Source organism: Ptychodera flava, unplaced genomic scaffold (genome assembly GCF_041260155.1).
Source record: "Ptychodera flava strain L36383 unplaced genomic scaffold, AS_Pfla_20210202 Scaffold_35__1_contigs__length_1935909_pilon, whole genome shotgun sequence".
NCBI lineage: Eukaryota > Metazoa > Hemichordata > Enteropneusta > Ptychoderidae > Ptychodera > Ptychodera flava.
The window spans coordinates 537,744-561,553 of NW_027248357.1; the positions used below are offsets into that span (position 1 = coordinate 537,744).

The 23,810-nt window shown below is 37.0% G+C and overlaps 1 long non-coding RNA gene across 2 annotated transcripts in view; it reads left to right on the forward strand.

The window, feature by feature from the left end:
* The first annotated feature begins 13,471 nt into the window (after window positions 1–13,471).
* Window positions 13,472–23,810, forward strand: part of LOC139127735 (uncharacterized) — a 61,302-nt gene continuing 50,963 nt past the window's right edge. The window contains exons 1-4 of one of the 2 annotated variants that reach the window (XR_011551101.1): window positions 13,472–13,484; window positions 13,817–13,970; window positions 14,234–14,275; window positions 14,417–14,527. This is a non-coding gene — a long non-coding RNA (uncharacterized lncRNA). Of the gene's footprint in view, window positions 13,485–13,605; window positions 13,628–13,816; window positions 13,971–14,233; window positions 14,276–14,416; window positions 14,528–23,810 lie in introns of those variants that run through there. The other variant, XR_011551102.1, reaches the window with a different exon arrangement.

Consider the following 23,810-nt stretch of genomic DNA (forward strand, 5'->3'; position numbering starts at 1 on the left):
GATCTTCATCACATGTAAAGTCATCGACTAATTCTAAGCCTTCTCCGAGTTTATCTTTCCCGACACCACACTCGCAACTCGCAACTGTCTCAGTCGTCAGCGATGTTATTCAAGATGTCGTCACCGTCAAAACCTGTCAACTTGTCATTGACTGCATTTGTCAGCAAAATGATGTCTTATGGGCTGAAGTTTTGTGGACAATGAAAACTTTAGAAAAAATTAGTGTATGATGCTTATTAAAATTGCAAGCTTTATCGTGCAAATACTCCTGGAAAATGGCATTTTTCAACCACAAATACTCCTGGAAAATGGCAAAAAAAATCATGGAAAGTCCTGAAATTTGATTTACACGAAGTGTATGAACCCTGTAAAAGTATTTGCATATCAATGAAAAAATTGCAGCCAAGTCATCAGCAGCAGGGATCAACAGCTCCAAAAAACAGTTGATCCAGCGGGGACTATGTCATTTATGATGATTTGCTCTGTTCATATGTCTTTGAGGTCAGCTCATAATAGTTCAAAGTATCAAGTTGTAAAATGTCTATTTTTAATTGGGCATTCATATGCTATATTACGTCACAGTCCTTCCACACCCATGTGGAGGGAATGTGATTACGTGAACCAGAGTGATATAGTCTTTTAACGTTAGTGTCATTGATGAGAACTCATAAAATTTAGAAGACCAGACCATCTAGCCATATCACAGATGTGATATGGCAGTTCTGTGTGAAGGTTGTGTGGAAAGTCAGTAATGATATAATTAACTATCTTGAATATTCTAGTAAGAATCATCAATAATGATTTTATGATCAGAATGCTGCTACCAAAATATAGTAGGTGGAAGAGGATGGTGACTGGCAGTGTTCTTGCCATTCTCTGTGAAACCTGATATACAGAATGGATTTGGGTTACTCATTAATAGGCTATTATTATGGCAAAGTTAGCAAAATTTTTCATTCCAAATAATGTTTGGCATTTTTGGTTTTGATGCACATGGGAGCTATGGGTCAATCACCCTTCTTAGCTCACATTTGATACATGCATAAAAACCAAAGAGAGGTTATATTTTCTGGAAACTTTTACATAAATGTACCATGTCTGAAAACATATTAAGTTGAATGTTATTATCAAGTTTTCAGAAGACAACTATTCAAATGGTAAATTTTACAATTTTTAGTTACATTCAGGGATGTTTCATATATCATATATTATATTATAGCTCTGTCAATACCAGTGAATTTTGTGATGTCACATCCCCAAATTATTACTGATAATGTATTCCATTATTCAGCATTGTGGCCCCACAGTGCAGCGAGCATAACAATACATTGCAAGCTTTTTTGAAAACGAAAAAAGGACTATGCACTTAGAAGGAAGGAAAGTATGGGATAAACAATGTAATACATGAAACGATAAATCTTGATAATGGTGCACAATATTGATAATAATGTGGCGTGCGTGTAAATGTATACAGTATACAGAGTCAGAGCTGATCATGCCGGACGACGCACACTGGCTTCAAACTCAGTTAAAATTTCCTTTTAGCTCCGCTGTCAGAGACGCAGAGCTTATCCGATAGGCTGATTGTCTGTCATCGTCCGTCCGTCTGTCCGTCCGTCCGTCCATCCGTCTGCCCGTCAACAATGGTCTTCTTCTCTGAAACCACAAGTCAGATTTCTTTGAAATTTGGTATGGAGGTTCATAGGAGTGACCTCACTCAAGTTTGTTCAAATTGTGGTGAAATTTGCATAATTGTATTTTTGGGGCAATTTTTCCTGTTTTGGTCAAGAAATCTTCTTCTCTGAAACTTCAAGTCAGATTAATTTGAAACTTGGTATAGAGGTTCCTAGAGGTAACCTCAGTCAAGTTTGTTCAAATTCTGGTGAAATTTGCATAATTGTATTTTGGGGCAATTTTTCCTGTTTTTGGTAAAAAAATCATCTTCTCTGAAAGCGCATGTCAGATTGATTTAAAACTTGGTATTGAGGTTCCTATGGGTGATCTCCATCAGATTTGTTCAAATTGTGGTCAAATTTGCAGAATTTTTTTAGGCAAATTTTGCTGTTTTTGGGTCAAAAATTATAGTTTCTAAATTTCTTATATAGGCCTAAATGCTTTCAGTTATTAGCTCCGCTGTCAGTGACGCGGAGCTTATCAAATAGGTTGATTTTCCGTCGTCGTCCGTCATCGTCGTCCGTCAACAATTGCCTTCTCCTCTGAAACCGCAAGTCCAATTGCTTTGAAATTTTATATGCAGTTCACTTGGGGTGACCTCACGTAAGTTTGTTCAAATTGTGGTGAAATTTGCATATTTGTATTTTGGGGACATTTTTTGGTGTTTTTGGTAAAAAATCTTCTTTTCTGAAACCGCTGTCCGATTGCTTTGAAATTTGATATGCAGTTTACTTTAAGTGACTTCAGTCAGATTTGTTCAAATTGTGGTTGTTCAAATTGTGGTGAAATTTGCATATTTGTATTTTTAAGGCAATTTTTGTCATTTTTGGTAAAAAAATCTTAAAAATCTTCTTCAAAACTACTGGTCAGATAGCTTTGATATTTGGAACATCTGTCCCTAGGGATAATCTATTTCAGATTTGTTCAAATTGTGCAGAAATATGCAAATTTGCATTTTTAAGGCAATTTTGCCATTTTGGTCAAAAAATGTATTTCTCAAAAAGTACTGGTCTGATAGTTTTGAAATTTGGTATACAGGTTTCTATAGATGAACTAAGTAATATTTATTGAATTTCTGATGAAATCTGTAATTTTGTATTTTTGGGGCAATTTTTGCCATTTTTGGTCAAAAAATGTGTATTTCCAAAACTGCTCATCTGATAGCTTTGAAATTTGGTATACAGGTTCCTACAGATGAACTACACAATATTTATTGAAATTATGATGAAATCTGCAATTTTGTATTTTTGGGGCAATTTTTGCCATTTTTGGTCAAAAAATGTGTATTTCCAAAACTACTCATCTGATAGCTTTGCAATTTGATATACAGGTTCCTACAGATCACCTTAATGATATTTATTGAAATTGTGATGAAATCTGCAATTTGTAATTTTGTGGCAATTTTTGCCATTTTCGATCAAAAAATGTGTTTTCAAACAGTACTGGCCTGATAGCTTTGAAATTTGGTATACAGGTTGCTACAGATGAGCTAGTAATATATATTGAATTGAGCTATCAAAGATTTCCACCTTCTTCATCAACATGTGTCAAAAATAGTTGTTCTCTACATAAACACAGCGGAGCTATATCGGCCGCTAGGTCGCTTGTTTATTCATTTTCTACATCTACAAATTCACTGGCATTGCCAAAACTATAAAATAATAGCAATAATGTACCCCCTCCCAGCCCATAATGGACTCAAGCAAACTTTGTACTCCATCATGTAGTCGGCTTCGCCTCATACATTATGTCGTGCAAATTTTGCTTTTGCCCATCATGGGCTGGGAGGGGGTACATTGTTGCTCTAAATAAATCATATCAGACGTTAGAGATATCTCCAGCATTGTTATTTCAGAAATAGCTGCCATGGAATTTTCAAAATAAATATTGTAGGTCTACCTGGGCATTCTTAGTGTTAATATTTAACGACTTTCGTATGAATATAGTCAGTCATTGAAAAATGATGTCCCTACGTTGTTTAAATGGCTTTCAATGTACAGAAGGCAGAAAGTTGATGTTGTATTTTATGTAAATGTTTCCAGAAAGAATTTCAATATCTAGCATCTCTCCATATTACTTGGTTTTCCAAGATGAGGCTGAACTGCTGTATTTACTATAATAATTTCTCATCAAATGTTTTGAGAAGCTTGAATAATTTCGACAAATTTGATCTCATACTGTTTAGCTATAAGTAAAGCCTAAAATCGGATCTGTTGGGTCTGTATCATCGACTCTATTGATATGCATATGCATTGAAATTATACCAGGAAGCAATCGTATTAATGGCCAGTTACTCAATGTACCTTCATTGTTTATACAATCGTCACATATTCAAACCCACTGGTGTAGAAACAACAATTTCACTAGGTATGTGTATGTGAGTGTCGTGTAGACATCCATTTACATTACTTACATGTGATACAAATTGTAGGTTTTGCCATGTCATTTCTTTAGCTGTGCGACTCAATTAATTATTCCATCTATGTGGCATGAATTTTACAAGCCTGTTGCGTAAGTGTTTTGACTGACATAGCTGAAGCCATGCAAAATTTGCAAAAGGGTGCAACCCAGGTCTGAGTGCTCTTGCCACAGTTTTGAAAGTTACAAGAAGGATTATGCCATCAACATTTGCTGACTGTTTTGAGGATAAAGCAGTCACCTTAGTCTGCATAGGCCAGCTATCAGTACAAGTAAATTCTCCATGCACTTTGCCATATATATATTACATAACATTCTTGTGTTTGCAGCTGCATAAGCTTATACATGTAATTCTCGATATCCCCTCAACAGGTATAGCCATGAATTTTACTTCATCTGTTTTTGTATCACAAATACTTTAAAGTAACAATCATACTGATACATCTTGTGTATGCATCTAAAATAGGAACAGTCGGAACATGTAGTACTTCCCTTACAAGTGTGATTACAATGAATACGTACATACATTGACCAGTCCTTGTTTACAAATTTGAGAATTCTTCCAGGAGAATTCTGTTGTTTATTCTGTATATAGATGAAATATTTGTAAAGTTATTTTATTGTAGCTTTCTGTAATTTATTTGTATGAAATTACCAGTGTATGTAAGTCTTTGGTTTATCCAGTATGTGTAAAGTAATGCATTGAAGTTTTTGCTTTATTGTGCAATATCAGAAATGTGATAAATACTTTGTGTCCCTGAAGTCTTGTGTCCTATCTATTCCTGTGAAAATGCACGTTTTAAGTAATAATTGCAATAATGGTACATCTTATGAGTGTGAATGAGCAATTTATGTGATCCATGTTAAGTTTTGACTAAAGTTGAAGAAGCATGGCTGATGAGACTCTCTCAAATGTTATACGTCAAACAAACTAGTCCGATATTTCTTTCCCCTTGAGGAAATATGCTTAGCAGCAGCAGAGATGGTATATTAGATTTGAAAAATAGTGTCAATGACACTGTTCCTCCCATTTTACAGAGATACTAACTACTACCGGATTTTTCTGAGAGTACGCCCAGGGCCGTTAAAACAGAAAATGGTACATTGTCTGCTTCACACCTGTAGCTAAATAACGGCCCAGGGCCGATTATTCGGTAAAAATTTACCGCCAATTTACTAAAAAATACGGGATTTATTCTCTGGTCGTTCTACGTCACGACAACCCGCGTCTATGTCATCAATTTTGGTGCGTCGGACCTTTTTTTGTCGATCTTCGGTGTGCTCGTAAATATGTAAACAAACAACATGGCGGCCGATGTTTCTCCCACGATCAAAAGTCATGTAATGAAATCGATATTTTCACAGACTACGACATTACTCATCCGAACAATGTAAACACAAGAGTGTAACGCCTGTATATTCCGAAGGAATTACGTGAATAATTTGCGGAAACAACGAACTCGAAGCTGGTCGCGTATACCGTGGGTTCCGTACGCATTGCAAACAGGGCCCGAAACAGGGTCAGGCGCGACGTTTACAGTGTTCGCGCCGTCGAGATTCAGTCGATATTTGTTCCCGAAAAATAGCGTATCTTCGTCTGTGATAAATTTCTAGGACTATACTACATTTGAAATAGAGTATAACTTTGCGGAAGGTAGCCTACGTGTAGACCGAGAGCTGTCATTTGCTCCACACACGAACGAACGTGAGCGCTAACGCACACGACGGACGACTGGAAATGATTGACAACTTGTGCACGGCGTACTGATATTTATTCCTAAAGTAGTTCAAAAGTTTAAACGCGGAATCGTCATGGAAAACTTATTTTATTTTGCAAAAAATAACGAATTCTTGGCTTGTGCATGTGATAAGTATATTATTCCCTAATATTTTTCTTCGTTCAGCTCGGAAAATACCCGTGACGTAATGACCATGTCACCACTCGTCTTCGACTCGTGGTGACACGGTCATTACGTCACTCGTATTTTCCTTCGCTGAACGAAGAAAAATATTAGGGAATAATATCTAATTATCACATGCCTCCATGGTTTGTCGAACGCATTCAAATACGGCTAGTTTTCAATCGGATTCGAACCCACAACATACGGCATCAGTCGCCTAGCTGAGAGGCCATAGACAGAACCGCTCGGCGAAAAAGCGAAGAAAATCATCGATCAGATTTTGACGTGTGCACGTGTTCTGAGGTTGACCTAGTTTGTAAGTGTGACAAGTTAATCAAAGTAGTCGAACGTGTGAAAATAGATACAGTGTTTCACATTCGTTGCACGCAAAGAGGTCAATAATCGTAAACAATTGTGGATATACCATTTCTACTAGGGATTACTACTACTGTTACGTTTGTGAATGCAACAAATTTACGCGAAGAAAATCATCAGATTTTTGTATCAAAGCGAAAAAAACCTGAAAAGTAATGATGTACATTAAATAAAAAAATAATGAAACAGAGTTATTTTTTATGATAGTCATTTTATTTATTTCATGATCCCCATCGTGCAGAATGGAAAATTCCTGGCTCCTGCTTCATCTGTCAATCATTGTCGGCATTGTGTGGCAAACTCTAACGTTGACTTTGCGTTCTTCTGGATCATTCCACCTGCATTTTAGTAGCATAAATAGGGGGATACGGACATATATCACCGAAGTAATTATCTTAGAAGTGTAACTTATTTTATTTTGTACGCTATATAAAACTTTTTGACCTTTGCGTAGGTGATTTTTTTCAAGGGGAGTCAAGTTGAAATGCCGTAGACAAAGGTTGAGATGAAATTTAAAATTCTTAATAACGGCCCCACCCCCAAATAACCGCCCATGGGCGGTTTTTCGAGTGGGCGTACTCTCAGAAAAATCCGGTAGTACACACATGACATTGCATTCTTACAGCTTGACTAAGAAAATTCCATTGCAAGTCCACATTAATCTTATACCAAGCAATATGAAATGTTCCATCTCATAATGACTTTACAAATCTGACAGAAAACAACCCTTAGGACTCGAGACTATCATGTTTTAAAGCAATCCAACAAATACTTTTGGAGAAAATGATTTTTTGACAAAAAATGGGGAAAATTGCCCCAAAAATACAAATATGAAAATTTCACCACAATTTGAACAAATCTGACAAAGGTAGGATCATACATAAAAGTTTTCAAGGCAATGGGATGAGCACTTTCAGAAAAGAAGATTTTTTGACAAAAAACGGGAAAATCGCCCAAAAAATACAACTTTCAAAATTTCACCACAATTTGAAGAAATGTAACTTAAGTCACTATAAAGAGCCTACATACCAAGTTTCAACCAAATCTGGCCAGTGGTTACAGAGTTTTAGCAATTTGCAGGATTTTTCCTTTTTCCCCTTCATTTGCATATTTTTGACTTTGACATGTTTATTTCAACAAATTCACATCTCCACCCCTGGGTGCATCTGTCCACCAAATACTAAGATGGTAGGTGCTGCGATTTAGCAGTTTTTAATGTGGACGGACATACATCCACACATACTAACTAACATACATACATACAGACAGACAGACAGACAGACAGGCAAACAGATAGACATGCATACATGCATACAATTAACCTCCAACAGCCGACCAACTTGTCAATATCAGCTTGTTCAACTTAATACTACTGCTTGTAATAATATAAAAGAGAGTTAATTACATTCTAATTAAAGTAAACAAGACTTGCTTATCAAGATTTACGTCATAAAAAACAGCATATCTGTCAGGTTATAAAGAATCTTCAGCTGGCTATCTTTATCAGTATTTTCATCCTATTAACCAAGCACATTTTAACTTTCAAATTAACATTGCAAGTATGTTCTGTTGAATAAGTTGAGCCTGTAGGTACTCAGAGAAAGCACACAGAAGAGACAAATGTTTGCAACTTAAGAAGTTCAAGGTCATCAAAAGCATTATAAGGAATCATGTAACATTTTCATTGCACTGTTTACACAGATTGCATAATTGCTATAAATAGCACATGAGGAATCTTACAGCCCAGCTTTACCATAAAAACCCTATCACTTTACCACTCTTTTAATTGACCACTCTATTTTTTCCTCAAAAAGTAATTTTATTTTATCCTTACCAAGTCAACCATAAATGGAAATTGGAACTTTCTCTATCTCTATTTATTTGACCAACCTATCATGACAAACTATTATGAGCAATTTCTTTTAGATAACATACAGAGCACAATATATGACGGTTCAGAATATGTCAAAGTTGGGATTCAGGAAAGTTGCCTTCACATGTTTTAATCCTCTAAGATGGTAAGCATTTCACGTTGAACTGTCAAAAAGTTGAACTTCTAATAATTCTACACTAAAATTATTTTGGCTTTGTTGATTTCCTAATTAATTCAATTATTTAAAATCATATTAATTATTTTTTGCTGGGTGAATTGATAGGGTTTATACAGTACAAGAGTTACATACAGTGTCAGTCAAATTCAGTTAAAACATCAATTACCGTCTAACATTGCATCATTCCTATAAATAGCACCTCAGCCTGGAACAGCACAATCATAATCTGCTCATTCACACAGGCAGTACTTGACTTTGAATGAATGACCTACTACATTTCACCTATGTACCAAATTTGAAAGCATGACAAAAAGTACCACAAAATTTGCAAATTTCAGCTGAGTTCAGAGTCATCTTCAGGTCACTCCTAGGAACCTGCACATCCAATTAGAAAGTAATGGCATACACAGTTTCAAAGAAGATTTTTTTAACCAAAAATGGCAAAAATTGCCCAAAAATAAAAATATGCAAATTTTGCCATAATTTTGATGAATTCTATTTTGAGTTATCACAAGGCACCTGCTTGCCGAATTTTAAAGCGATCCAAACATTTGTTTAAGAGAAAGAGATTTTTTACTAAAATGGCAAAAAAAGAAAGAAAAAATTCATTAAAAATAGAAAGCATCAAATATTGACATTAAATCTATATGTTTAAATGAGTTAGGCCTAAGGTACCTGAAACCCAAATATGACAGTGATCAGATGAGTAGTTCTTGAGTTATTGATTTCTGACCATTTTCGCTGTTTTTTCTACCTCATTTGCATATCTATGAGACTAAAAAGTTCATTTTAACAACGGCACATCTACACCATATTTAGCATCACTACACAAAAATCAGCTTAATACGTGCACGGTTGGTGAGTTTTTCCATTGGACGGACGGACATACATACATACATACATACATACATACATACATACAGACAGACATCTCACATACAGACTTTTTTCAACCATATAACCTCCCAATTGCCATATATGTATGGCAAATGGGAGGTAACAATCTACTCTGCACCTATACCAATTTTAGCTCTTGTTCCAGTATTTCTGGGTCCAATATTAATGTATGTATGTATGCATGCATACATACCTGTATGTATGAGTCCATCTGTAGAAATTTTAAAATCATTTCATGTATGACGTATTTGATACGTACATGTGGATGGAAATTTGTTCAAATTGTTCAAAAACTGGAGTGACTTTGAGGTTTTGCCGTAAAAGAGAGCCCTCTAGTAACATACCTGTTTTCCTTTAACACCCTAAAAAGAACTAGAAAGATGTGAACTAAAATGTTCCCGTGTTTCAGTATCTGTAACGGTTGTCTGCATATTAACACTTTTCTCTTACATTGCCAATTGTTTTAAAATTTGGTATAATCAACATCACGAGCCATATATTCATTAAGCAGAGCTTCAATTAATAAAAGATTGTTAAGTATAACAAGTGACCAGTAGCTGCTGATATAGCTCCGCTGTGATAATTAAGATTGTAAGTGTAGCTGGTAATTTTTCAATGAAGGGAATACTGATGAACATGGGACATATGGATGGGAAAGTCCAACCTGTGATCATAGCATACATCAGTGACTGTGACTGCTGGCACACTTTTTCTGAATACTAGCATTAAACCATAGCTCAATTATCAAAACAAACGGCTTATTTGACCAAAACCACCAAAAATCCCTAAAAATAAAAGTATGCAAGTTTTATGATAATTTCAACAAATCTGAATTGGGTCATCCCTACAAACCTACATACGAAAGCAAATTTACAGGGAGATTCTCAAAACTTTGATGGTTTATGGAATTTTTTGACCAAAAAAAGCAAAATTGCCAGGGACAGCCCTCCCCCCCCCTCCCAAGAGTTTTTGCAGAGTTTTTCACGATTTGTGCAAGTTGATATATATCATCCAAATGGACCTTCCTATCAAATTTCAAAGAAATCTGATGAGCTGTATCAGATTCAAAAAAAGACAGGAAAAAATTGCTCAAAAGATACAAATATGCAAACTCACCTTGATTTGAATAAACTTACAGAAGTCAATCCATGGAACCTCAATGCCAAGTTTCAAAGCAATCGGACAAGCATATTTAGAGACTTTTTGACAAAAAACATGAAAAATTGCACCAAAATACAAACACGCAAATGCAAGCATGATATGGATATACCTTGCTGTGGTCACCCCTAGCAACCTACATACCTGATTTCATAGCAATGTGACAGGCGGTATGAGGGGAAAATTGTTTACCAAAAACAGGAAAAATTGCCACAAAAATACCAACATGCAAATATTGCCACAATTTGAACAACTGTGCTTAGCATACTAAATTTCAAGCAATGGAACTAGCAGTTTCTGAGAAGAAGCTGACTGATAACGAATATTGACATACAATCAACCTGTCTGATAAGCTCCGCGTCATTAACAGCAGAGCTTAATATAGTAGAATGGAAATGCTAAATTTCTTTCATTGCTGTTATATCATTGCATCATCACTTAATGTAGGTATTAATAATTGCCTTTGATCAAGTCTTTCAAGTTTTATATCTCAAATTGTGAAAGCTCATTAAATATGCAAATAATAAATTAGCCAACACAGTGCAAAATATCTTTCACTTCAATAACAATGTCTCGTCAATATAAATGGGAAATTTCCTGGACTGTGGCCAGTCCTTCCAGTAAAATTTCACTACTTGGTAAAGGTCATAAAATTTGCAAATAGCAATTAGCTGAGGTGTAGGACATTATCTCAAGAACGGCTTATCATCATCAGATTGGAATCAAATCTGGTACCTAGATTCTGTTTGAGAATGGCAAGAATAGATTAGTTTTTGGTGGGTAAGGCTTATATACCAATTGGCAACACAAATTACAGTACCCAACATTTTTGACAGTTTGATGATATATTCATCGTTCAACACAAAGTTGCTGAAACTGCCCAATTGTAATTTCTGGAGTTTAAAAAGTTAAGAAATGTAAAATAAATGACCTCCTTCAAACCCAAGTTGGCAAAATGTCACTTGGCTCCAAGGGCAGGTTAACACTGTGTGACGCTTCCAACTCACCCCTTTATTAAATAAACAAAACCTACCTCCAATCAATCGGTCGTGAATTAATATAGGGTTCCTGTCTAGATTGTAAGTTTGAACGGTGATTTGGATGCAGACACTTGTATGTGAGTGTGTGTGTGAGGGAGCCGTCATTATTTATGGCATTGGCTTGGTCGGAGGAATTTAATCGGAAACTCCAAAATTTCCAGTAACCCCCCTGACGACCATGATGGATTTGAGTAACCCCCTCTCTAACTCTGACATTTCAACTGGCCCGCCCCCACTTAGAAAAGTTAAATACCAATACATGTATTTGTAAAATTTACAAAATACAGCAATCGTGAAAACCTTTCAAATCCTGGTGTATGCTAGATTATCATGATTATCTCATGACGGTTGTAAAAGGTGAAACCTTCAAAATGAAATTCAAAGTCACAACAAAATACAGATATAAAAAACTCACGCTAAATGGCTATAACCAGTGTCTAACCATATAGTATATTGTTAATTTGGATGCATGGGTATCATGACGTTCTAGGATATCTTACAGGGCAGAATTTGAAAGTTCAGGGGGAGAACAAGCGAGAGGCTGAAAGAGAAAGTGTCGGAGTGGGCTGTCCCCTAACTTGCATGGAAATTTTGAGAAATTGATGTATGCAATGGTGCAGTCTGGTGCAATCTGAGAGGTATTTTTGATTTGTCTTTTATTAGTTAAACTGTTAGAACATCTTAAAGGGGAGAGCACGAGATGGGGTGTCCCCCCTCTCGCATCGAACATTTTGAGAAATTGATGTGTGCAATGGTGCAATCTGAGAGGTGTTTCAATTTATTTTGCACAAAAAATTGAGTAACCCCCCTTCTTCCTCTCCACATTTTGAGCAACCCCCCTTGAAGTTTTCAATTTTTTGAGTGACCCGTCACATTCCTCCGACCCCCCCCCCCCGGGCCGTAAATAATGACGGCTCCAGCGCTCCCTAAGCATAGACAGTAAGGGAAGAAGACACCGTCTATTGTATGGTATAACCATTGAGTGCAGCATGGAGCTAGAATCCGTTTCTAGCTCCATGAGTGCAGACAGTAATAATACAGAGGACTGGTAACAAAAAAGACAGTATCCTTCCATTTTTAATATTCGCGACGATCGCACAGCATCAACACTTGAGTTAATTCCTGAGTCTTCAAATGCTGTGCCATTGGCTAAAAAAAGTCGTGTTAAACATATTAGATGAACGATCGAAATAAACACTAGTCCAGCATCTCTTCGTTGCTGAAATGGTTGCTGCAACCTGATTCCTGTTGACCCTCGTTGACCCTGGCCTGTCAGAGCATTGTCGTCTATGCGGCCTTTCGAAGTCCCTGTGATTTTCATGTGAAGAGAATCTGTAGGTGTTTCCTTTTGGTCTCTGATTGGTTAAACGTATGAGTAGCTGTCATGATGGATGATTTACATATTCGTATTATTGACAGTTCGACCCATATTGCAATCACGTGAATCTTCGTATTGTTTACAACAAGGCAAAAGAACCTATGCATAGTCCCAGGTGAGGAAGCGCGGTTAGTGTTATGGTTGGTTTGAAAGCATGAAAATAATTCTCTTTCAGCATCTTTTCGTCAAACCTTTTTCATTTGACGCAAAGAATTTTGTTTTATTAAATGCTGCCAACAGCAAGAATTAATGGCATATCCGTCGTTCTTTAAAGGATACCCATGCGCCTTACCACCCTCACCCTAAATGGTATGTTCGTATGAACGAGTCCCTTGTCACATGTTTCAACGATGTTATGTTTGTACGCAAATAATGTGGTGAGAGTCCCGCCATCTTGCTCGAAACTGGTGATTAACACCGGCTCGATCGCAGATACAGTTGCCAGTATCATCGGGACAATCATACTGGCGACCTGTGTTTCGAAAATCAAGCGATCGACAAGTGGTATATTTTAGTCGAAAATGAGCATAGAGACACTTTTGGAGGCTGCCAAATTTCTGGAGTGGCGCGCCCAGACCTACCCAAGCACGTGGTACGTACGCACATGTTAACGTGTTATGATGTTTTTGTCGACCAACCAAATCCGCCGATGATGTCCGTCATCTTCAAACTGAGTACTTCATTTGTTCGGTGATAAACGCACCAAATATATTACGAATAGTCGACGAACAGTAGGTTCGCTAAAAATGACATCAGTTATGTGATTTCGATCATTGAAACGATGCGTTGTTTTGTGTCCGGGTGTTGTGCTTACGTGTTCGGTTGCATAAATAACGAATGCCATTATTTATTGACCCTGTACACATATAGCGATTGAACTCTCTGACCAGCCATTGTTCATCTCCTTCTTTCTTGTTTGCTTAGACGAAGGACACACGGTGGTAGTGAAAGATGACATTAAACAGCAAAAGAACGCTTTTCCAGATGTGACAACGATCGAGCTGTCAACTGATAACAGCGACGGTGTATTAACTGTCAGCGACGCGTACGATGACAGGGATAAGCGAAGGTCGGGAGGGTAAGGTCTCGTTGCATAATGAGGGACACGACGTGATTATAATGTACTACGCCTGATTGTACATATTCGTACTAACCATGTCAGACATACAGTGTGGTGTGATTGGCGATGTTCTTAATATTTTGTCAACTGTCACGTAATCAAACTTGCGACTCTTAGATTTAGGTAAATTGCACGGCACATTAATTTTAGTACTTGAATGGTTAGAAATGTACTCTGTCCATTAATTTATGCCAATTGAAATCATATTTTGATATTTTCAGAGCTGGTACAAGGGAAGTTCATAATAAATTAGAGAAAAATAGGTAAGGTTCAACTATGAATTATTCTTTCTAATGATAGTGTTGCGACATTTTTTGTGTAGTAATTTATTGGAAAAATTACAAAATAACATTTGTGGAGTCCTAGTTTCTTGTGATAGGTCATTTATGTTATTATGTAAACAGACGTGCACACTTGAAGGAATGCTTTGATGTTCTCAAGAAGCAAATACCAACATGGAAGATAAGAAAACATCAAACTTGTGTATTCTAAGAAGTGCTCTCCGGTATATCCAGGTATGTAGAAAATATATTTTAGTGTCGCACTGTACTCACGAATTTTGAACTGAAAAAAACAGTCATGTCAGCAAGTTTTAAAGGTTAAACACTCAATTTTAGGAATCAACAATGTCCTTAAACATCTTCCATCAATGTTTGACATTAACAACAGAAGTGTCCCCTTTGTGAAATCACTGATAGTATAAAGTACAGCTTTAATAATCAGCATACAGGTCAGTTACAAGTTGTGACAAATCTGTTGTAATTTGGCAATTTTTGCCAGTTTTGGCATTAAAATCACAGAATTAACATGTCCAATTACTTTAAAATTTGGTGTACAGCTTTTTCGGATGGTCTTTGTCAGATTGGTACAAATTGTAACATAACGTGCATTATTATCTTAGTGGATGAACATTTTGAGTTTGTCCATTATCTGTGTGAGTGCTTTTTTCGTTTCGTTTCCTTTACTGATTGTCATTTTGAGAAGAATGTAAAGTGTACTTCACTATGGACGCATTAAGTCCAAAATAGAGGTAATAATAATAGTAATAATAAAAAAAATAATAATGGAGTAATTTTTAGCATCATTTTGTTAAAAAGTGCCTTCAAAACTGCTTTGGTTGATAGGTTTGAAGTTCAATTTATAGAATTATTTGGATGATCTAAATAAAAAAATCTAGAGATTGCAATGATATGTGCAATTTTGTATTTTTAGGCATTTTTGCTATCTTGGGTCAGTGTATCAGATGATGTGCAGTATTACAGAAAAGTAAAATGGGGCTTAATAAATATGCACATTTGAAAGGTTTTATTTGCTTGTTCAAATAAAGCACTTTTTAGCTCCGCTGTCAGCGACGCGGAGCTTATCAAATAGGTTGATGAATTGCCTTCTCCTCTGAAACCGCAAGTTTGATTGCTTTGAAATTTTATATGCAGTTCACTTGGGGTGACCTCACTTAAGTTTGTTCAAATCGTGGTGAAATTTGCATATTTGTATTTTTAGGGCATTTTTTGGTGTTTTTGGTAAAAAAATCTTCTTCTCTGAAACCGCTTGTCCGATTGCTTTGAAATTTGATATGCAGTTTACTTAGGGTGACTTCAGTCAGATTTGTTCAAATCGTGGTGAAATTTGCATATTTGTATTTTTAAGGCAATTTTTGTCATTTTTGGTAAAAAATCTTTAAAAATTTTCTTCAAAATTACTAGTCAGATAGCTTTGATATTTGGTACACATTGCTCGAAATTAGCGGTGGTCTTGCGTCAAATGACCACCATTTTTCCACGCTTGACCTCCAAATTCTGTAACTGGTGGTCATTTTGACCACCATGAAAAGAATGTAGTATTTCAGCGGTTGCCGGTTTGTCTGATGGCTCGCCTACCACTCGCGCAAATCAAATTCCGCGAGAGCGATTAGCCGCTCGCGCCACGGCTGGGACCCAAGTTTTTGAGACCAAAGGCACACGTCACGTTGTATCCAAAATGTAACATACTCTAATCTCCTCCGATCGACGCCCGAGGCACAGTGTAGCGAATAAAATTATGCTTTCAATATTCAGTTCATTTAACATGAATTACGTTCTCGGCAAGCAATGGAATGGATTGATTTAGGTGCAACAATGTGATACAGTATTACAATAGCACTGTACTTGTCTTTCGATAGCGTATCGGCATCGGGCCTGTACACTTCAATAGCACCACTACGGTTCGGAATTTACAAGTATACAAACATTGTACAAAGTACAGCCCTACATTCTTACAAATTCAAACCAAATCCGTTTTCTTGGCGGCTTTATTCTTTCTTAGTGTTCAAAACATAAACGGTTATCCTGCCGTAGCAAGATTTTATAGGAAAAATATTACGCTATCGAGATCGAACGTGGAGAAAATGTCTATGACATGATGAATCATTGAATGGCATTACACGTCGCAACCTCGCGGAAACAAACGCGTAATCTCTGATTAAACAGTTTAGCCTGAGCGACTGCTAGGTCTCTTGGTCCTTTGAAAGCTTAAAATAATTAAATTGACTCTGAAAAGTTGGACAGATACCCGATAATTCTGAAAAAAGATCGTGAAACGATCATGAGTTCATTCTACCGTAAAACTTTGAAAGACGTAAATTTTTGCGACATTTTGGCGCACAGCGCATAGGAGTTCTGTGTGACTGTCGTAAAATGGTACCTATTGAAACAATTGGCAGCCCTCGGCCCTCTTCGCCTTCGAGTGTACACACCGCGGATCGTGTACCTCGACGTGCCTATTATGATAAATTCGTCTTGTTTTGTGGAATGTAAACTTGTGATCACTTCGATATATCGCGGTAACAATCGGCCAAGTTAACTTTGGTTGAAGACCAACGAGCATGCAGGATGTTTCAGCGGGCCGCAAACGTAAACAAATGAAATATAACTTGACTGTGGACTGCTGGTAGCACGATTCAGTGTAAAATCTAGTTCTGTACGCGTACTCGCGTAGTTCAAACTATGGAGGTAAAAAAATACCTCCATGTTCAAAACCAAACATGTTTAATGACAGCACTGTTTGTCTTCCCTTACCGAAATTTTAGGCCTCCCGCAAACTGTTACTGCAAATTTGCTGCAAGCTTTGCAGTAAATTTGCAGCAAACTATTTGCCGCAAATATGCGGGTGGTTCATTTTTCAGATGCAAATTAGGTTTCTTGTGAACTTGCTGCAAATATGCGGCAATGTCCCTGCCGCAACGTTGCTGCAAACTCTTTGCAGCAAATTTGCGGCACAATCCTTGCAGCAAACTTGCGGCAAATTAATTTGAATGTTACTGAAAATTTGCTGAAAATTACCCATACAAAATTTCCTTCAAAAGTTGGTATAATTCTACAACAGTCAGCTCTGGAATAAACTTTTACCAATTTCAGTTATAGTAAGAAAACTAAATACATTATAATAGACAAGAGATACTGAAAACCAAAGAAGTAACACAATTAAGTGACAGCAAAATTTCTTGTATTGTACCTATTGTACCACAAGTTTCAAATTTTTTATCTTCTCCAAAATATAATTTCATGTATGTATGTACACAGAAGTTGTAGAATCACTTGTGTAGACATGGCCAATGTCAGTGACACAGTTAAGAATGAAAACCTGACAAATCCTAAGGCACACTGTGGACAGCACAAGATGTGTTTTATCCAACTAAGCTCTGAAAATAGTTTCATGCGAAACAATGGTCAGCGCAAATAAAGTTATTATTAATAAAAAAACGACAGAAAAAAAAAAGGTTACATTCAATTGTGGTACAATTTATTTTATATATGCCATGTTCATTTCATGCCACATAAGTGTCATGATCATGCCAAGATTTTCTTTTGACTTGAGAAGTTTCATGTAACATTTACATTACTGTCAAAGGCTGCGATTTGGCTTTCTGTTCTCTGAATTTCTTGATCCCTTTAGTGTACCAGCAATGGATTCTGAAAAATATAAATCGTTCAGGGAAGAGTGTAAGTCTTTACCGTTTGACCAAACATTGTAAATTTCATGAAAGAAATCGATAATTATTTGAAAATGAGACAAAATTAAGTTGAAAAAATGAAGCAGAAAATGCATAAATATTCATGGTCGAAATAAATTAATAATGATTAAAATGTCCGACAGCGGACAACTCGCTGTATAATGTTTACATACACGACGGCGACAATCTGCAAAAATTTCAGCACTTACTGTAAGTAATTAACTATGGTGACTTAACTGTGTGAAACGAAAGTGAATTCTAGTATGAATCAGTACTCAACGAAAATTTATCTTTAGGTAAACATTGCAATACAACGATTACAGAACATTAATAGCGATGTACAGACGAACGGTACATTGACTTACATTTGTGAACGGCTCGCAGACGCTGGACGATTCCCGTTGCAGGTCCATCCGTGCTGTGTGTAAATACCGTATACTCAGAAAATATAGTCGGCATCTTTACTGCCGCTCGCGTTCACAAATTTAGAACTCCGCCTGTCCCTGGTACTGTATACACGTTTTTGCAACTATGTGATATCATTTGGCTGGCGATTCCATAGAAAGATCATGAAATGTCCACTAGATAACTCCCTGATCACAAGTACGCAGCCGACACTGGCCGATGGTACTAAAATCTAACTTCGCGCCGATCAAGCCTCATGACGATTACGGAAGTGCGATCTACAAATCATTACGCGATTGATAATGTAGTGCCGTTTTTAAACGCTGGAATTGACTCTACATCTGCACCAATCCGTTATATTTCATACTTAGTATAGCATTTAATTTATTAGTTTAATGAAACTGGTTATTTTTATCATAGAAAGACTAAAAAGAGAGTAAAAATTCTTCAGTACGAAGAATCAATATCAATGCGCGAACTGACCTTGATGAACCGTGACCGGAGAGTGTAAACATGTCGGCTGCTCGCAGCTGAAACACAGGATGTGTTGGACGTTGGTGAAGTAGCGCATTGAATTTTAGTACAGCGACTCGGGATGGAGTGTAATCCTAAACCTCAAATTTGTGCTCGGCAATATAACTCTAACGCTGAAAACATGGACAAAAGCCTTTTACCTCGACCCATGTTATCAGAAGGCGAGATTTTGTTAGCGGCATCGATGGGACACAGAGTGTAAGCTGCAGTGCATTGTACGTACCGTATACCGTATACTATATTGATGGGATATAGCTTGGAGAACAGCCACCTCATGTACTCTGCTTGGAGGTAGTAGCGGAAACATTGGGTACATATTTGCTGTAACAAAAGTCTACGACGTGTCCTTATTATAGACCATCATCAGACGCACATTTCGTTCGAAACTGTTTGCATTTGGTATCATTCGCAGAAAATACAGGGTGTAACTTGCAAGACAGACAAGTCCCTGTTTTAAAAATTTGTTTCCCTAAAAATTCAGTTTTCGATCCAACCATAATATACCCAACCGGATTGTCAAAGGGTACTTTTATTACATTGTGTCACTACAGTATATGCACTCTTATATCTATGCAATGCTTTCACCAGCTTAACTGAAGCTGTCCATTATCTAGCATTACCAGTTATTATAATTTAAAAAGTGGATTGTCTGTTATGAAATAAATGAACATAAAATGTAAATGAAAGATCAATTTTGTGTTGCTGACATATGACTACCTTGCCAAAGATATCATCTTGTAACAAACTTTAGACAAGTTATGTTTTCAACTTTGTGACAAGTGTACAGACCATATGACTCTCCACCTTGTCACATCCGTGTTAACAAGCTTGTCAACACGCTTGACATGAAACTTACACAAGCGTGGGACAAGTTTGAATCTTACAAGCTTGTAACAATTCAAAAGGTTCAGGAAAGTGGAAGGTTGAGAATTACAAGCTTTTAACAAGGTTGTGGAACACTATGTGTGTCTGCTGGTATATTCATCTATCAAAGGTTGTATCAAGGTTGTATATTACCCATAAGCCTTTGCTTCATTGCCAGCATTATTGCTGCCCGTTGCCATAGGCAACTATATTGAGCCCAGTTGGGGTCATCATGCCACAGGCACTCAGTGCCACATTTGCGGGATATTAACCAGATTTGACTGATTTGATAACACAGTGACTTCATTATTTATTAAAAGAACCAATATTGTATGTGTTACGAGTGTAGGTTTGGCAATCAAGAATGAGACAACAACATGCTAGAGAGTATGTGTACACAAAGTATGTCCTCAATTATGGCTGGAATATGGCTCTCATCACCAAACCTCTATTTGAACTACCCTACCCAAAATCCAAAGTACATCGTTGGACTTAAAACTTACCTCTTACATCAACAGATCTCAATTTCAATTACCTTACCAAAATTTTAGGCCTCTCGCAAACTATACTTCAAATTTGCCGCAAGCTTTGCAGTAAATTTGCAGCAAACTTTTTTCTGCAAATAAGCCAGCGATTCATTTTTCAGATGCAAATTAGGTTTCTTGTGAACTTGCTGCAAATCTGCAGCAAACTCCCTGCTGCAATGTTGCTGCAAACTCTTTGCAGCAAATTTGCAGCACAATCCTTGCAGCAACTTCCGCCAAATTAATTTCAATGTTACTGAAAATTTCCCGCAAACTCCATACAGCACATTATTTTCCATGTTACTGCAAATTTGCTGCAAATTACACATGCAAAATTGCCTTCAAAAGTTGGTATAATTCCACAACAGTCAGCTCTGGATCAGTAATAGTAAGAAACTGAATACATATTGAAAACCAAAGAAGCGACACAATTAAGAGGCAGCAAAATTTCTTGTATTGTACCACAAGTTTCAAAATTTTTATCTTCTCCAAAAATATAATAAGTTCAGCTCAGATGTGTACACACAGTTGTAAAATCACTTGTAGACATGGCCAATGAAACCTGACAAATCTTAAGACAGACTGTGGACAGCACAAGATGTGTTTTATCCAACTAAGCTCTGAAATACCAGTTTCACGAGAAACAATGGTCAGCGCAAATAGTTATTATTTAATAAAAAGACAACAGAGAAATAAAAAGGTTAAATTCAAATTGTGGTACAATTTATTTCATATGCCATGTTCATTTCATGCCACATAAGTGTCTTCAAGATATTTTCTTTTGGCTTGAGAAGTTTCATTATATTTACATTACTGTCAAAGGCTGCGATTTGGCTTTCTGTTCTCTGAATTTCTTGTCCCTTTTAGGCTTTAATTAGAGAACCAGCAATGCATTCTGAAAAATAAAATCGTTCAGGGAAGAGTGTAAGTCTTTTACCGTTTGACCAAACATTGTAAATTTCATGAAAGAAATCATAATTATTTGAAAATGAGACAGAGTCAGTTGAAAAATTGATGCAGAAAAATGCATAAATATTCACGATCGTTTAATGATTTAATGTCCGACAACCGACAACTCGCCGTATGTTGTTTACATACACGACGGCGACAATCTGCAAAAATCTCAGCACTTAGTTACTGCATGGAGGTAGTACCACCTCCATGGTTACTGTAACTGTTGTGAAACGAAAGTGAATTCAGTATGAATCAGTTCTCAACAAAATTTATCTGTAGGTAAACATAGGAATACAAGGATTACAGAACATAATAGCGATGTACAGACGGACGGTACATTGACTTACATTTGTGAACGGCTCGCAGACGCTGGAAGATTTTCGGTTGCAGGTCTCCCGTCTCCGTGCTGTACCACGGTCCCTCAACGACGACCGTGGCTGTACGTACATACAAATATAGTCAGCAACTTTACTGCTTTTCGCGTTCACAAAATTAGAACTCCGTCTGTCCCTGGTACTGTATACACGTTTTTCCAACACTGTGATATCATTTGGCTGGCGATTCCATAGAAAGATCACGAAATTGTCCACTAGATAACTCCCTGATCACAAGTACACAGCCGATGGTACCAAAATCTAACTTCGCGCCGATCAAGCCTGATGACGTTAACGGAAGTGATACCTATATATCATTACGCGATTGATAATGTAGTTCCGATTTTAAACGCTGGAATTGACTCTACATCTGCACCAATCCGTTATATATCATACTTAATATAGCATTTAATTTATTAGTTTAATGAAAATGGTTATTTTTACCACAGAAAGACTAAAAAGAGAGTACAAATTCTTTCAGCACGAAGAATCAATATCAATACGCGAACTGAACTTGATGAACCGTGACCTCAGAGTGTAAACATGTCGACTGGGCTCCTCGTCGCTGGATACACAAGTAGCGCATTTGATTTGCGTACAGCGGCTCGGGATGGAGTGTAATCCTAAACCTCAAATTTGTGCTCGGCAATATAATTCTAACGCTGAAAACATGGACAAAAGCCTTTTACCTCAATTCATGTCATCAGAAGGCGAGATTTTGTTAGCGAAATCGATGGGACACACACTGTGGATAGAGCCTAGAGGGACTGAATGTACGTACCATGGCATAGGCCTACTATGATGTGATATTTAGCTAGCTTCGAGCACAGCCACTACTCTGCTTGGAGGGAGTAGCGGGTCCTTGCTTATACCAAACATTGAATGCATTGACATTTACTTGTCTGTTTCTACAATGAAAAGTTCTCATCAGTCGATATTTTTAACGTACAGATTTGCAGGATACAAAAGTTCACGACGTGTCCGTACAGACCATAACAGACGCACATTTCGTTCGAAACTGCTTGCATTTTGGTATCATTCGTAGAACATACAAGGTGTAACTTGCAAGACAGACAAGTCCCTGTTTTAAAAATTTGTTTTCCAAAAATTCAGTTGTCGATCCAACCATGATTTACCCAATCGGATTGTCAAAGGTTACTATTATTAATGTCACTACGGTATACTATAGATGCGCTCTTATATCCATGCAATGTTGCCGAGTTATGCCAGCTTAACTGAAGTGTCAATTATATACCAGTTATTATTATTTTTACAAGAGGATTGTCTGTTACGAAAATAAATGAATATAAAATACAAATGAAAGATCAATTTTGTGTTGCTTGCATATGACAGGTCACGAAGTGCAATGGTACACACTATACTCCCTGGTAATGAAATAGTGGGCAATCTGTCAATCATGTGTTGCTGGATATTTGCAGCAATAACCTGGCTTGACTTAAGTGCTTGTGACAAACTTGAAGTTACAAACCTTGCAATTTAATTATCACAAGCGTGGTACAAGATTGTAAGTTTTCACTGTGATGTCTTACAACCTTGTCAAACCTTGAAACAAGTTAAGGTATTGCCTTTATAACTTGTGTGAAGGTTGTCGCAAAGTTGTACAAGCATGGCACAAGATGATATCTTTGGCAAGGGTGGTCACGAAGTGCAACAGTACTCAGTGTGTAGCGTGTACTCCCTGGTAATGAAATAGTGGGTAATATGTCAATCATGTGTTGCTGCATATTTGCAGCAATAACCTGGTTTGCTGCAAATTTGCAGCAAACTGACTTAAGGGCTTGCAGGAGGGTCACAGCTAGCTGCAAACTTCTGCAACTCCTTCCTGCAAGCTATATGCTTGCTGCATATTTGCAGCAAACTTACGGCAAATTTGCAGTAGAAATAATTTTCGGTAAGGGTTGGTAGGTTTTGTCCTAATGTCAATATATCTAATGTGCATACCATAAGTCTTATATTGTTTTTAAAAGGCTTGTAAGCTTATGAAAAAATCATGAAAAAGTTACATGTCCTTTTAAAAAGTAGAACTTCATCTATTTGTCCGTGAATGCAACAGAGGCCACATTTCTGCATATTTATTGTTCGAAAAATGTTCAAAGTTAGCCAATATGCTATGAACATTTGGGTGGGAGAACAC